Raw genomic sequence first — 16518 nt, 5'->3', positions numbered from 1 at the left:
CTGCATGCTTGCCTACCTTTAGGCTGTCCCTTCCAGGAGGGGACAGCCTGGTTGACTCTCTGTACACAACAGGTGGGCGGGGCGGGGGGCGTGGCAGCTCAATAGCATCAGCGTGGCAGCTCAATAGCATCAGCGTGGCCCCACCCCCCGCTGTACAGTGCCTGCATTACGGGATCTGCACAGTGGGGGGCGGGGCTTCTATGACGCGATTTAACGCGAATCGCGTCATCTGATCCCCCGGACTGCATACTAAGTGGCCGGCAACGGGGGATGCGGGCTGGTCCCGGGAGACTTCCCTAGTCTTCCGGGTGGTCGGGAGCGCAACCCGATTTTCGGGAGGCTCCCGACCATTTCGGGAGAGTAGGTAAGTATGCTGTTCTGATTCATTTGATATGCGACACTTGTATATCTGTGTGCGACTTAGTCTGTGTATGTAGCACAACAGAACCTGGTGTGGAAAAATCCATGGCTGCTGCATCATAGAACTTCGTATACAGACCCGGAATCGGTCGCACACCGGTATACAATTGTCACCTATCAAATTATTCAGTGCAGTCTCATGAAAGTGTATGTTGTGTCTGTTTGCTACTAAGACACATTTTTGGGTGAAGAAGACGCACAAAAGATGCCCGGCACAAGCAGAGTCACACGGTAAAAGGCGTGGCGAGAAGGACTTTTCGTCACGACTGCAGCAATAGTGTATAAGGAACCTCTGTATATATATCAGCTTTCCATAACTAAATCAATTTGAAATAATAGCGTAAACATGATCTTAGTGGTCATCGTAAAACTATCTAGCCTGACCCTCAATTAAACTAAAAGGGCCTATCCATTACCCGACTTTGTGAACAATCCGACCACAACCAGGAGGTTTTGGTCACATTGTTCACAAAGTCGGGTAATGGATAGCCGGCAAGGACCAGCGATGCGCGTGCAAGCTGGGTCCTTGCCGACCCCGACTATCTACTGGACATGCCCGTCAACCTGACGACGCTCGTCAGGTTCGGCATGTTCAGAGATAGGAGGTCGGGCTCCTGCACTGAATGACATTCAGTGAACGCCGTTCAGTGCGGTGCCCACACCTCGGCGACCTGAAGGTCTGAACGCTAGACGTTCAGACTTTCAGGTCACCTAATGGATAGGCACCTTAAGCCCTCTGTTTATCATGACCACACCTATATTATTCATGTGCTGCAATATAATCCTTATACTACCAAATTTTGAATTTATTTATTAAAATTTATTTATATACAGCTGACATATTACTCAGCAATTGGATTTTACCACTGGTATAGCACTAGCACTCTTCTGGGATATAATCAATTAATCAATAAATTCTGACAGCCCGCTTTCTGCCTAACAATCAGCCTAACCTAACATTCATAATAGGAGGCCTCTAGCCTCAGGACAGCGATCCAGCAGATACATGTACTAAACTACTTTGCAGTGTAAATACCCTTTAATGCTGATGCCAGGTCATGCATCTATATATAGTCATCCATGTGACTGTTCAAAGTGGGTAGTAGCATGTTTCATACAACAAACATAAGACATGCCTTTGAGACTGAAGTTACGACCTTAGACAGAATGTCAGCTGCTCGGCCTGTAGAGTTCTCACATTACAGCGTCCAGTCCAGTATTCAGCTCTTAAGAACAAGTCATATTAATGTGCAATAGATGCTGGCGCATTCTACCACACAGGAAGATGTTTTGCTTTAGATAACGTTCTCCAGAAGACTAAACAAAATGAAACATAGACTTTCTATTAGCTATGCATTGACACCGCAGCTTGTATTCTACATTCTGTAAAATAGTGAATTATATGTTATGACAAATTATGTCACAACTCTTATGGTGCGTACACACGGTACAATCAGTCAGTGATAACGATATCGCTTACTGATCATCCTGCACCTTCCCGGTGTGCTGGATGATCGTTATCGTTCATCCAGTGCACCACTAAACCACCATCAACGATCGCGGGACACTATGTAACCTGGTCGATATCGCACAGGTTGGCCTGCATGCACGGGCGATGGTTGATATCGTTATCAATCATACATGCCCGCGCATCGCTGGTCGTTGGGAACAAAAAAATTAACGATCTGAACGATAACGATATGGTCGATATCGTTATCTTTCTTATAATGCATTTTTACCGTACCGTGTGAACGCACCATTATACCAACTTATCAAATCAGTATTTTTTCTTTTGCATTTGGTACCTCACAACTTTGCTGAGGGACCAAATTCCCTTTTTACTGTTTGGAATGATTACATATGGAATGTAATCATAAAGTTAACATTCAGACTGTCGACATGGTCAGATAATCAACATTCACAATGGTGACACTGACATAATGACGACATTGTGAATGTCAACAGCCAATTTTAGGGTTAGATTAGGGTTAGAAGACAAGTCAATGAAAAATCACATTGTCGACATGCCGGCTGTCGACATTCACAATGCAAACATTCTAACAATGTCGACATTATGTCAACGTCAATATTGAGAAACAAAGTACAAATTAAACTCTGAGCCCCTGGGTAGGCATATAAATCTAAAGCTGGGTACACACTGATAGATATATCACCCGTTCCATCTATAGTGCATCACCGGGTGTGTACAGCGTGTATGTCTGTGAACGACGACATTCATACCCCTTTCACATCGCAAAAGTAACCCGGGATATTGCCGGGTTGACTCAGGTCAAGGTGCAGTACGGGCCACCAGAAAAATTGCCGGGTCCGGTAACTCTGCATTTCAACCCAGCAATTGAGCTGGGTTGAACTCTGGAACAAGCCGGGTTGAAGTGCAGTGTGAACAAGCCCAACCCTGGTTATCCAACCCGGGACTCAGCAAACAATGCTGATTGGATGTTCCTGGGTCTCACTTGATGATGTCAGCAGCCAGACACACAGGCACTAAACTGCAGAAAACAGCAAAGGCAGAATTCCAGCAGTCTGAAGGGGGTTAACACCACTACAGTTATTACAGGGATGGCTAATTGGAGTGATGAAGTGAACTGTACGCGATGCTGCCAGAAGCTGCATCATGTTCTCACTGACTGTATCAAACACCAATAAAGCACAAACACTCATGAACCCAGGGCTACACAGAGGTAATCCATCAGCCATGACTCCTGCAATGCTGTGAGCAGTCCACATCCCTCCCTTATGTTCCCTTTTGTGATCTTATCTTTGTGAGCCTGAAAAAGTCAATTTTTAATGACATCCATACGGTTTTACATGGTTGACCTGGGTTTAGTGTGGACAGGGCCAACCCGGGAATAACCCTGGTTGAAGGTGCAGTGTGAAAGGGGTCTGACCCGGGTCACAGCCAGGTTGGACCCGTGCTCAAAATACCGAGTCAGAGCCAGGTTTGCGATGTGAAAGGGTTATCACAGACATATCCGATCTGCTGTACAGCACCGCAGATGGCCGATATATCTGAAAGTATACACTTACCAAACGTCAGATAGATCAGCGGGTCGGCTGAACGGCTGACCCGTCAACCTATTGTGTACCCAGTTTAAAATAGAATTGAAGAATAATGTCTTTAGTTTGAAATTAAGAAGCACTTATTCCATGTGACCAATTTTCTCAATCAAATACCATCTCAGCATCTAACCCTATTACTAAGACGGGAGTTGTAGTCTGGTAGACTAAAGATTAATATAAAAAACATTATAAATGTGTTTCAGTGTTGGAGTATGTGTTTCTGGGTTGTTTTTAATATATATAAAGAAGTAATAATCTGCACGTGTCTACAATGGATTTAGGGTTTTGTACAAAGTTGCCTGACTTACCAGTGATTTAGTCTTTGTTGTCTGAATGTATTTGTCTGCTTTATTGTCTGTTACATAAAGTTTTGCTTGGAGACATTGTCAAGCGAAGTTAATGTTATATTTGGGAAGACTGTTTCTTTCATTCCTCCTGAGTGCAAGTTTTAGGTCATATTTTATTACAAATTTCAGATGTAAGTTTGCTATAGATTCATAAGGCTTTTAGGTGAGCTGACAATTGTATAAATTGGCATCGCAGGACAGTTTTTTGCACACACCAGATAGCAGTAGGGTTGACATCAATGGATATACATGAAAAATAATCCCATAGATCTCTACAAGTGATAAGACTTTTCTGGAGAAAGCAGTAGATAGTACCATGGTGACACTTTGGAGACCAAGTTTTGGACACTGGTCTGTGATTTGTCCATTGTATCTTGTAGATTAGACACTAGTATTGATTGCAGGAACTATTTATCAATGAGAATCAGATCAATTATTACATAGAAGTGACACCGGAGCATGTGCAGCCTTTGTATTTACCATGTTGAACTTTCCTATCATCGTATGTAAGTATTAGTCGCTAAGAAATGCGTCTCCTGCACACATTCAATATTTGCTAAAAAATATGCTGCAGTGTGCTGGGGGCAAATCTCTTGTTTTCTGTGCTCAGAGTAAACCCCCCGCCCTTTACAAGCACCTGTGTTATGCAGTTAAGCTGATCTGAACAACTACCACTTTTTTATGCAAGTTTGGCGAGGCATGAAGGCAGTCAGCATGAGGAGGAGGTGCTGATGCTTATAGTGCCATGTGGAGGTTTTTTGGGGTACCTCCAAGGTAAGTTAGCTCTCAGCTTATATATGTACTGTTATCATGCAGTACATCAATTGTAATTATATGACCCAGAGTGGGTGCTACCATTATGTAGCAATAATTATTCTGGGGTGAGCGTTTGGGAGTGGGGCCCCCGGGGGGGTCTGACTAGGCCTTTCTCATGGCATCACCACTTAATTCACATAGAATACTTTATCACTTCTCTATTTGTTTGTACATTATTTATGTCATTTTAATTCTTTATCATTTCATTAACACTTATTGATTTATCTTTACACATCTTTTCTTTATACTTCACTATCACCTTTTTCCCTTTTTCATGTGATGCCCTGGGGATGGCCCTTGGCTGGAATTTTTTTGGGGTGCCTTGCTTCTCGGACGTGAGCCCCTTAATGTTAGAGACGCCAGTATAGAGGAGCCATGACGATTGGCCTGGCGCTTATTCATATATTTGCAAATGTGTGTAACCAATACCTCTAAATCTCTATTATCATGTAGGAATTAAGTATTGTTTTTGCTGCAGTGTGCTGGGGGGCAAATCTCTTTTTTTCCACATTCAATATTTACATGATGTTTTCCAAAAGAATGTAAGGAATAAGACCATTTTAGTGCGCGATACAATAGGTCTCATACTAAGAGCAATTTCATGGGCATAAGGCATGAAACCCTCACTGACCAATGGCAATAAAGTGTACTAGATAAGAACCTCTGTAACTCATAAAGGATTTAGTTTTATACATGTGGAATTATGATATAATGGTTCAAGTGGAAAGAAGATTACAGATTGCAAAGTATTTAATCATAGTCATAACATTATTACACACAAGGTTGTAAACATACAGTAACACTGCCCCTGTCACTTTTAGACATTTAAATTTTCCTATGTTATAATGTTGATATTAAGCTGCCTATCACATTTCTATAATAAAACAGTTCAACCTTTGGACCATGTAAGAGAACAGGGAGGGACCAGTGCCAGCCATCAACTAGACTATTCATAAAATGTGTTTGAATAACAATGGGCCATGTCAGCTAAGACAAAAGATTCAGCTTTGGAAGTTCTACTCTGAGGATCTAGAGAACAGGTTCTCAAACTTGGTTCTCAGGATCCCAAACAGTGCATGTGTTCCAGGTCTCACAGCATCACAAGTGAAATAATTAGCTCCACTTGTGGATCTTTGAAAATGTGTCAGTGAAAAATTAATACACCTGTGCACCTGCTGGGTGACCTGGAAAATGTGACCTATGTGGGGTCCTGAGGATAGAGTTTGAGAACCACTGATCTAGAGGAAGATGACCATCAGGCAGACTTGACTTCATAATGTGCTTGATCCTTAGCAGACCATTCCATTTGTAGGTGCTTAATAGACAGAGGAGGGTTTCTGTCAGATATTATTATTGTCACAATTACATCCCATCTTCAGGGATTCATTCGGATTTAATTACCACACTTTACACTATTTGGAGCTTTATTGGATCTCCCCACAGGAAATAATATTGTTGTTTCTGAGAATGTGGGTATCTCTCCACAAAGTCATCTTCTTGCCCATGTTATCTGTGCTAAGTCAAAGTAAAACTGTAGATTTTTATATGAATCAGAAAATCTAGGCTAAACTCTAGGCATGTTTTCCACCATAAGTCTTGGTTTAGGAAGGTTGAGCCCTATTAAGGGTCAGTTCTAAGGTGGAGCAGAGAGTAAAGAGACCATTGAGCTATAGCTGGAGTTGAGTCTGTACAAGTGCCATAGTGCTTTAGTAACCCTGTGGCTCTCACCATTGACTTCAATGGTTGGAGCCGTTTATTGGCTGAGACAGGCGGGGGCTGACCTCTCTCAGCCAATGAACGCTCAGACCCAGCACTACAAAGGAAAAAGCCATGTCTGAGCTCTTCATTTGGAGGTATCAACCATCGTGGTTAGTACCTAGTTCATGGGTCTTTTTTTTTATTTTACAAAGACCAAAGATGACTACAGGGAGAAGAGGACCGGTCCAGGTAATGTAGGTATGTGTGAGTGAGTGAGTGAGTGTGTATGTATGTATTAAAACTATACTGGCACGGTGTGTATGTATTGTGTTTATTTACACATTTCTGTATAGGTGAACTACAGTTACCAGTGGGCCCATAATGCCCCGCATGCTGGTACTTGTGGATCTCCAAGTACCAGCATGTGGGGGAGGCTTGCTGGGACCTGCAGTTTTACTCGTAAAGACAATGCTTACACTTACCTTTTTACACTATACTTACACTATCAACCCGGCACCCGCAGCCCACGGGTTCCGGGGATAGGCCCGGGCTATCAGCCTAGGCCTGGGGTGCCCTAGAGAGGGGGACCTCTTTATTGGGGGGGTCCCCAACTCCCCAGGGAACCCCGGGGTGGGCTGACTAGCGGTCATGAGTAATTTTTCGGCTTGGGAACCAGGTGCTAGGGTTTCTCTGGCTGTGACATAAGCCCCCACTAGAAAGGGTCCGGGGCTGGTTGTGGAAATTACAGGGGAACCCTATGCATTTTTTCCCCTGTAATTCCAGAACCAGGACCGGATCAGAGTCTGGTTCTGGTTGCGCTAAGTACAGGGGAACCCTATGCAATTTTTCCCCTGTACTTACACAACTAGGACTGACTATGCAAAGTCCGGGGCTGGTTGTGCTTTTAGGGGGGGACCTCACAACATTTAAAAAAAAATAAATTTAACACCTAACAAGCATTTTAAAGTAAGATACATGTATGCATCTCATTGATGTTTGCATGCATCTGTGTCAAATAGAACTACTGAAAATGAAAGCATAAAGCAGTTCCTTTCATTTATGGCTTTGAAGTTCGTTTTGAAGTGGGATTTGGTGTTCGATTTGTACATGAACATAAAAAATCGAGCATCAAATTACTGTTCAAAATCGAACCAAATCAAATTAGATTTAGAAAAGGCTTCTAAATCAAATTTTAGTAACTGTGGGATTTGATGAGGGATTTCTGCATTCGATTTGATTCGATTTGAGGTGAGCTAAATCGAACATGAAATCGAATGTAGAATCAAACTTTGATAAATATACCCCTTAGTGTGATTCCTTAGAACAGACTTTATGATGCCCGGTGGGTTGCAGGTACATATTTAAAACGGCACCCGGAATCAGTGTAAACTGACTCCGAGTGCCGTTTAAAATATTCACCTGCAAGCCGTAAATTCTGCCCTTAGTCTTGGTCCTATCAGTTTGGAATCTAATATTGTCGATGGTACTCCCAGATTAGGAACAGTGAGATGTGTCTATATTACTTTCCACAAACTCAATATATGAACTGTACAGATTAATGTAGCATAAGCATAACACCAATACAGTATATACAATCTTCTGCTATCTAGCAATTGTTTCACTAAATAGTAATGGTTTGCTAGCATGTAATGTAATATAAATTGGCTATTATCCTTTTCCATAATGCGTGTATCCCAATCTTAAACATCTGACTTTGCAGCTTGCCATACGTCCTTATTATACTGTATGTTGATCTAGTGCCTCAATTATCAACTTGTGCAGACTTTCTTTTGTAAAACATGATTAATTAACACCTCCAGCACAATCAACACCTCTCAGTATCACAACAGTAACTTAAAAAGTGACACTAAGGGGAAATAATAATACATGTGTGAGATGTGATGTTTTGTCAAGCTGAATTAAATAGGGCAGCTTATTGAGAGAGATATAAGTAATTTGGTCACTAAGTATATCAGTATTAGAACTGTGCTCCCAGCTCTGAACATCACAGCTATATGTAAGCCAGGCAGCCAGTCACCTCTGGGGCATTTTATGTTAGCAGAAAAGTCTTCACTTTGATGTGTAAAATCACAGTACGCTCAGCAAAAAATACATTGGCACAGTACAAGCTCTTGTGATGAAGTACATTTCAGAGCCAATTATCAGGGTTTACTGACGTTTTTCTCTCAACCTTAATATAATCTACTCTGATAAATAGCGGCTTCATATCAGTTCTAATGAGAATTAAGGTCAACAAATCTAGTATTAAACATAAAACCTAATTGTCAGAGTTTGTCATATTTTTGCATTTCATAAACTTGCCAATCACATTGAACATTTTTCTTTTCAATGTGATTAGTTAAGCATACAGTCTTAATTCAGAAACCTCAATGTGTGAATAGTTATCGTATCATACTAGCCGCCTTTTTTACATTGCTTACGACAGATTCCGAAGGTTTGCATCAAATTGGGAGGTGCAGAGGTCATTGTGCAGCTGCAGCTGGGGGACTACTATTTGTGTCATTCACTGTGAGTCGCATCTTCAAGCTCTAGGATCAAGAGGCTCTTCTACTACTCTTCCAGGCGGCAGGGTGAGCTCTCCGAAATTCAGGAGTCTCCTGGACATTCCTGGAGAGTAGGTGAGCATGGTGCAAACCATAAATATTGTGCACATCAGACCTTATTGTCCAGCATTTCATACAGCCCATGTCCACCATATACAGCACAGTACCCCTCACATATATGCCCAGCATAGCAGCTTCATATATGCCATACAGTCAAGTGCACACCAGATGCAGTCCTGTGATACAATAATAACAAGACCTTGAATTATCTACGACTTCCAAAGAGCCCCTAGTTGAGCTCCCTTCACTTATAAAAGGTTACACCTTGCACCTTCCAGCTGAACTTATGTGGGAAGACACATTGCTAGGTGTAAGCTTTAGACACACACTAGTGACTCCTGTAATAATTACATTGCTGGTGTCTCCTCTCTCCAATGATTCAGCTATAGGTGAGTATTTTTAGGAGACTAATATAAGGTAATATGAATAAATGCGGTGGTAATATAGTAGTCATGGACATTTTAGCTGTTTCCATTCAGTGCATTTTCCAGACCTTCTCTTAATCCACAAAACTAGACTTGTTTTGTCCATGTGATGATTTTACCAGTGTATGTATATTGAGCTTGTATTGTTTAATGAGGGTGTTTTCATGGACAAAGGGGCCGATACAGAGTTGCAGGAAAACTGCAAGCACGGAAATAATTGCGAACTCATAGTGGACCGCGTCTGTGCAGCCGCAACACCCCCATCCATCCGCTTATGGCGCCAGCCGTCATCACTATCAGTGTGCATTTACACCAATCCTGTTACCCAGTTTACGACATAGGTATAAAATCAGATGGATTTTTGAATGTGCTCAACTCTGTATAGTCCGCGTTTCCACCTACATGCCTATGTACGCCCTCAAAGCTCATAGAGTATGTGCGAACTCCCCATTGCTGCCCAGTTACACACTGGCTGCGAATGGAGATGTCACTGAGAGGCGTAGGCTCATTGCTCATTGATGCGTGCGCTCAGCCACGCATGAAAGTGCTAATAACTCCTAAAATGGAGATGTGTGCATCTCTGAATCCGCAGCAATACTATTATAGAGCAAGCAGAGCTGTCACTGGTGAATGTGCTCAGGCAGTTACCTATACATTGAATGCTGCAGTGCATGAAAATAAACACAACCATTGCATTATAAGTAACCAATAATACCACCAGGGGTTCTCCCTAATGAATTAGTCCTGTGCTTCAGCAATTATTCTCTTCACCACTGTTCTATGATGAAGGGTGACTGTGACACGTTGTAACATGATAGGGCTGTTTGAGTTGGCAATCCCAATTTCAGTTATACTAATCATAGTATATTAACGATGAAGCTATATTTGTAACCAGGGAACCTTGTAATTACTTCACAGCATTTCACCATTTACTAACTACATTATATCTGACATTACCATGAGACGCTGCCACATCAGTCTACTAACCTGATGTACATTAGGTCCCCTATTATCAGCTTCTAGGGTCAAGTTTTCCTATCTGAAAGTGAACAAAATAATACAGCAATAGCTCTTATTACACAATGTACAGTTCTTATGCATTGGGATTAATTATTTGATGCATTTATTGTCTTCTATACAATTTCTACAGTTTGCAGCAATTGCATGTATCTTCCACGAGAGATCTATGCATGTCACCAGTAATAAGGAGCTTCAACATGACGACTATGCATCACGGTAATTGGGCTGGTACAGAGTTGAACACAAGTCAGCCACAGTTGCGTGCAAATGCGCCATTCCCACCGAGTTAGGCAAGTGGAGATCCAAACAAGTTGACCAAGCAATGCCCATAGATGCGTCGTGCTCTCTGCTCCAGAGCATGCGCAGTGTGAAAACACGCAAAATCCATCGCTTAATTGATGCATTCAACACTGCATCAGCCGCAATATGATTCCATTGTGTTTTGCAGAATTACCCTCAATAAATCTTGTTTTATACAACATGCAAAAAAGATGTTGAGAACTTAAAAATCAAGGACTGTGGCTATAAACTAGAAGTGGGGAATTGCCTTTATATTTCATATTGTTTCATTCTACTCTTTAAATATTGTGTCCATGTTTACTGTTTATATAGTAATGTATGTTCTATTATAAAATTATGTTTTATCACCCTCTTATATTTTGGGGAAACTATGTTGCTTGAGAACACCACCCCCTTGTTTGAGACAAAATAGAGGACTTAAGCCCTATATATTTAAGTTATGATTCACTTATACACATACAGTATGTGGCTCAAAGTAGAGACCGGGCATTAGTGAGGGCTTACCAGTATGAGTAGTATAGCTGGGAGTAGGGCAGGCGGTGGGTTTTCAAAGAGCATTTACAGATATGAATGCTTGGGGGGTCTCTTATAAGGGGACTGATTCTGAGTCACGCGCGACTGCGACCTCTTTCGCGTCTTTAGCCATAGTCGCATCTGCGACATTATACTAATGCTTATATCAGCCCTTCCCTGATATACAAACGTGTGTCTGAATGTGCAAGGACTGAGAAGTCCACTTTGTGCATCTTTAGACGCAACAATCACACTTGGTGCATCTGTGGACTTAACCTCAATCATCGGTCGTACCATTAGAACTTGCAACAGCCCAATGCTAGGTGCAGATTCTCCGTCAGAGTATGGCCTCCAGAGTAAGTGATTAAGAATCTGATTTCGCAACCAGTTATGCGACATGCCCACAATACTCCCATACCGCACCCATATGACAGTGCATTTCCGTGCATCTGAATAGCCAACTCCAAGTAACCGCCCAGGAATGCCCAATACACTTCTGAGACCATGGATCTCAATCACTTCTGCGCCTCTTTGCATAAACAACGTGGGCCGCATGTGCTGCTCGACTTTCTGGTGACTTAGATGCCTGAGTGGTTGGAAAACATTGACCATATATTAGCATTGCGTGCGACTCAGAATTAGGCCCAAGGTGTGATGGGGAATGTCATAGGTGGGCAGTGTCACGTGAGAAGCCTTACAGACATTAGTGTTTTGAGAGGAGGAAAAGGTCAGAGGAAATTCTAAAGAGAGGATGAAGGAGAGTAATTCAAGGTGAGGGTTGAGATGTATAATGGATGCTGTAGTATGTACAGTACATGATCGGTCCGACTTTTCTGCCCCATAGTTCATTTTAAAAGTCACCTTTGAAAACCTTTAAGGGATGTAGTCAGATCCCAGCAGTGACCATCCCGATGGTCACAATAACGACTCCAGAATCCCAATGGCCATCACAGTACTGGCTTCGGAATCCTGACGATCAGTATCCCGACGGTGAGTATTAGGGTTAGGTTTAGGGTTAGGCACTAGTGGGAGGTTTACGGTTAGGTTGTGGTAGCGGATGGTAAGGGTTAGCCTGCAGGAGGAGACAGTTAGGGTTAGGCTGCCAAAGGGGACGGTTAGACTTAGTCTGCAGGGGGGATGGGTAGAAAACATACCAACCAGGGTTTCGTTGCCGGTATTGTGACCATCGGGATGGCCACCGCCAGGATATCACATCCAGCCCATCTTTAGGACAGATAATCCTTTGGATTGGAAAGATAATTGAGTAATGTACACTGGAAATCGGATGTTCTCAAAATTGTGTCATTTCTCACAAAGAAAATTGTGGATCATTTCTGAAATCTTTTAGGTGTGTACCTAACTTTACTGTTACATTTTGGATGGAGTCTAATGCATATAGGATGGATTAAGGCGGGAAAGGATAGGTGAGGAAAATGGCAGATAGAGTTGCAGTAGTTGAGATGGGAGATGATGAGGAAATAGATGAGTTTTCATTGCATATTTTGTAAGAAAGGGATGTAGTCTATAAATATTTTGAAGATGGATGCAACAGAATTCTGGTTGAGATGAGTAAAGCAGAGGGGGAATCCAGGGTGACACCAAGGCAGTGGGTTTGGGAGTGGTGTTGTTGAATGTGAGGGAGATTAAAGGATTGCGGTGACTCGGGGAGAAAGGAAATGGATAACTTCTGTTTTGGACATGTTGAGCTTTGGGTATGGTTGGGACATCCACATGGAAATAGCAGAGAAAAGTGAAGTCAAGTGTTAGATCTTGGTGATGTCAACATGCAGGTGGAACTAGAGGTCAAATGAGTGAATTAGTTCACCAAGAAAAGAGATGAGAAGAGCAATGATTTCAGTACAGAGTCTTGAGAGAACCTAATAAATACCAGTTATAGAGAAGAGTTTGGAGGTGCACTGGAGGTACAGTTGGATAGTTAGGGAAGTGAACCAAAATACAACTGTATCATTAAGGCCAATGAAGTGAAGGGTGTGCAGGTGATATAGTTTTGAGGCAAAAGGGAATAAAGAAGTAGGGTAATATTTTGAGAGAGAGAATTGGGGGTTTATTTACTAAGTGTCGGGTTTTAAAATCTGGTGATGTTGATAGTAAAATCATTGCCCGTTTAAATTTCGGGTACAAACTAGATCAGGAGCGCCATGTTTTAGAACTCAAAGCTTAGTAAATAAACCACTTGATCATGAGATGGTTTATTTGGAATTGGTGAGATAAGTGCATATTTAAAGGAGGATAGGAATATGTCATTGACGGATTCAAATTTGATGAAATGAGCTACAGTAGTGAAGAGGGAGTGGAGAAGCTGAGAGGGAACAGGGTTGATAATGGAAGATTCTGAAGTGAGACTAGATGAGTGCAAAGATTTCATTCTCAGCTACTGGGGAGAGTTAACTGAGAGTGGGTTGGTAAGTGCAAGAAAAGGTGCATCTGGCATGCAGGATTTGGCATAAGGAGATATGCTGTCAAATGATCTCATTATTGTCTTTGATGTAGTAGGCAAAGTCTTGGGCTGTGAGGAGCTAAGGGAGGTGCAAGTGAGCAGAGAAACCTGAAGATTAGAAGAGTGGATGGATTTAGAGAAGCAAATTGTAGTAGGATTTATTGGCAAGTAAAAGGGCAGTGTGGCAAGGTGAAATGATGCATTTAAAGTGTAAAGTAGTTGTTACTGGAGCCCTTTTACAGACAGTGGGTCTTATCCTTGTACTATAGTTTAGGTTTGCATGTACATGATGGCCGGAGCTACTTTGTCTAGGGTTAAAGTGAGAAACAGTCAGTCTGATCAGTACAGGGAAGAGTAGTAGCAGGATAGAATACTTTTAAAGAAGATAAAAAATGGATCGGGTTGAGAGAATTTAGATCTTGCAGAGTACCTGGGTCTGGGTGCTGGGCCGGAGCTATGTTGGAGAAACTAGAGACGGCGTAGAAGTGAGAGATTAGATCAAGGGAGTATCCATCAAGGTGAGTGGTACATGAAGTCATGTGGAAGGATAAAAGTAGGAATTAAGTGAAATAAATGTTGTGGGGTAGAGACAATGGGGATGCTAATGGGAATGTTGAAATCACCCACTATGATAATAGGTATGCAAATAATAGGAATTATGTGAGTCAGACAGAAATGTTGTTAAGGAATTGGAAGACTGGACCAAGAGATAAATGAGAGCAACACGTAGAGGAGCAGAGAGAATACAAATATAGAAGGAAAATTATGCTCAAGTGTGGAGAAAACAGGATGCCTATTCCAGCAACTCGTCTTTCTCCGGGTATGGGATAGCGGCTATGGGAGTAGCTGCAGAGAAAGTAAGACAGGTTTCTTCTTTTTTAATGAATAGATCAGATAGAGTGTTACCTGTATATGCTGCCATGGCCAAAAGTTTTGGAATGACACAAGTATTGATTTTCACAGAGTTTGCTGCTTCAATGTTTTTAGACCTTTTTGTCAGATGTTACTATGGTTTACTGATATAACATTACAAGCATTTCCTAAGTGTCATTGACAATTACATTAAGTTTATGCAAATAGATAATATTTGCAGCGTTGATCCTTCTTTTTCAAGACCTCTGCAATTCGCCCTGGCATGCTGTCAATCAACTTCTGGGCCACATACTAACTGATGACCGCCCATTCTTGCCTAATCAATGCTTGGAGTTTGTTAGAATTTGTGGGTTTTTGTTTGTCCACCCACCTCTTGAGGATTGACCACAAGTTCTCAATGGGATTAAGGTCTGGGGAGTTTCCTGGCCATGGACCCAAATTTTCGATGTTTTATTCCCTGAATAGTTATCACTTTTGCCTTATGGCAAGGTGCTCCATCATGCTGGAAAAGGCATTGTTCGTCACCAAATTGTTCTTGGATGGCTAGGAGAAGTTGCTCTTGGAGGATGTTTTGGTACCATTCTTTATTCATGACTGTGTTCTTAGGCAAAATTGTGAGTGAGCCCACTCCCTTGGCTCAGAAGCAACCCCACACATGAATGGTCTCAGGATGCTTTACTGTTGGCATGACATAGGACGATGACTTTTGTCAAGAAGTGCAGCAAAGAAGCCACTTCTATCCAGGAAAAACAACAGGGACAGACTGATATTCTGCAATAGGTACAGGGATTGAACTGCTGAGGACTGGGGTAAAGTTATTTTCTCTGATGAATCCACTTTCAGATTGTTTGGGGCATCTGGAAAAACGCTTGTCCGGACAAGGAAAGGTGAGCGCTACCATCAGTCCTATGTCGTGCCAACAGTAAAGCATCCTGAGACCATTCATGTGTGGGGTTGCTTCTCAGCCAAGGGAGTGAGCTCACTCACAATTTTGCCTAAGAACACAGCCATGAATAAAGAATGGTACCAAAACATCCTCAAAGAGCAGCTTCTCCCAACCATCCAAGAACAGCTTGGTGACGAACAATGCCTTTTCCAGCATGATGGAGCACCTTGCCATAAAGCAAAAGTGATAACTAAGTGGCTCAGGGAATAAAACATCGAAAGGAGCAAGTGACCATTGGTTGCGATGTTGATCCCAGACTGCGACCTCGGTCGCAGCGCTGGGATCGCAGATGAAGCAAGGAGGTGTCCGTTTCCTACAGACCTCTTATTCTGTATTAGCATTTTAGATGGATGGAATTGCACAGCAGCTTGTGTGAGGCTCTGCAATTCCGTCCATCACTGAATCAGCCCCAAGTAAAGGAAAAAGTCATTAAACAATATGCTGTCAGGAAAAAATCTCTCTCTCCTAAAATCAATAGCATCATTCCAAGATTCATGCATCTTGTCATTAATAGCAGTTACATTGAACATAGATTGATTTTCAGTAGACTGTTGCGGTTTTATTTAGTCATTGCCAATATGTTGTGGCTTTTTAATAGAAAAGTAGATTTTTCATAGGTGTAAGGTGTCATAGCTAAATAATGTTATCATTAATAAAATATAGAGAAAATACAGGTGTGCATTTATATTTCACACTTTTTACAAAGATCTTTTGTGTTAACTTGTATTTAGTTACGTTACATATTACTTTTGTGCTAATCGTGTTCATCCAAGTACGAAATAACCAAGCCTTGCCTACTTGCAGGACATCACTTAATTTAAATTATACCACAGTGAAAAATCTAACAGGATTAACTGACATATAACTCACCTACAAAATGGAGCTGCGGTTTGTACATCAAACTACCTGCTATTCATACTGGGAAGGTTTATTACCAGAAAAAATCAATCTAAATTACAGAGCATAATTTAAAAGCTGTGAGAGAATTATGATCAAC

General features: G+C 41.8%; 2 protein-coding genes across 3 annotated transcripts in view; one reads left to right on the top strand and one right to left on the bottom strand.

The window, feature by feature from the left end:
* Nucleotides 1–16518, bottom strand: part of GPRC5B (G protein-coupled receptor class C group 5 member B) — an 86279-nt gene that overhangs the window by 5809 nt on the left and 63952 nt on the right. The window lies entirely within an intron of this gene.
* IQCK (IQ motif containing K) overlaps nt 1–16518 on the top strand; it is a 163837-nt gene that overhangs the window by 142431 nt on the left and 4888 nt on the right. The gene's annotated exons all lie outside the window — the stretch shown is intronic.

This window comes from Taudactylus pleione, unplaced genomic scaffold (assembly GCF_031769625.1).
Source record: "Taudactylus pleione unplaced genomic scaffold, aTauple2 ptg000032l, whole genome shotgun sequence".
Classification (NCBI taxonomy): Eukaryota; Metazoa; Chordata; class Amphibia; order Anura; family Myobatrachidae; genus Taudactylus; species Taudactylus pleione.
The sequence above is the reverse complement of the archived record's forward strand: the minus strand, read 5'-3'. Positions and strand labels throughout refer to the sequence as shown.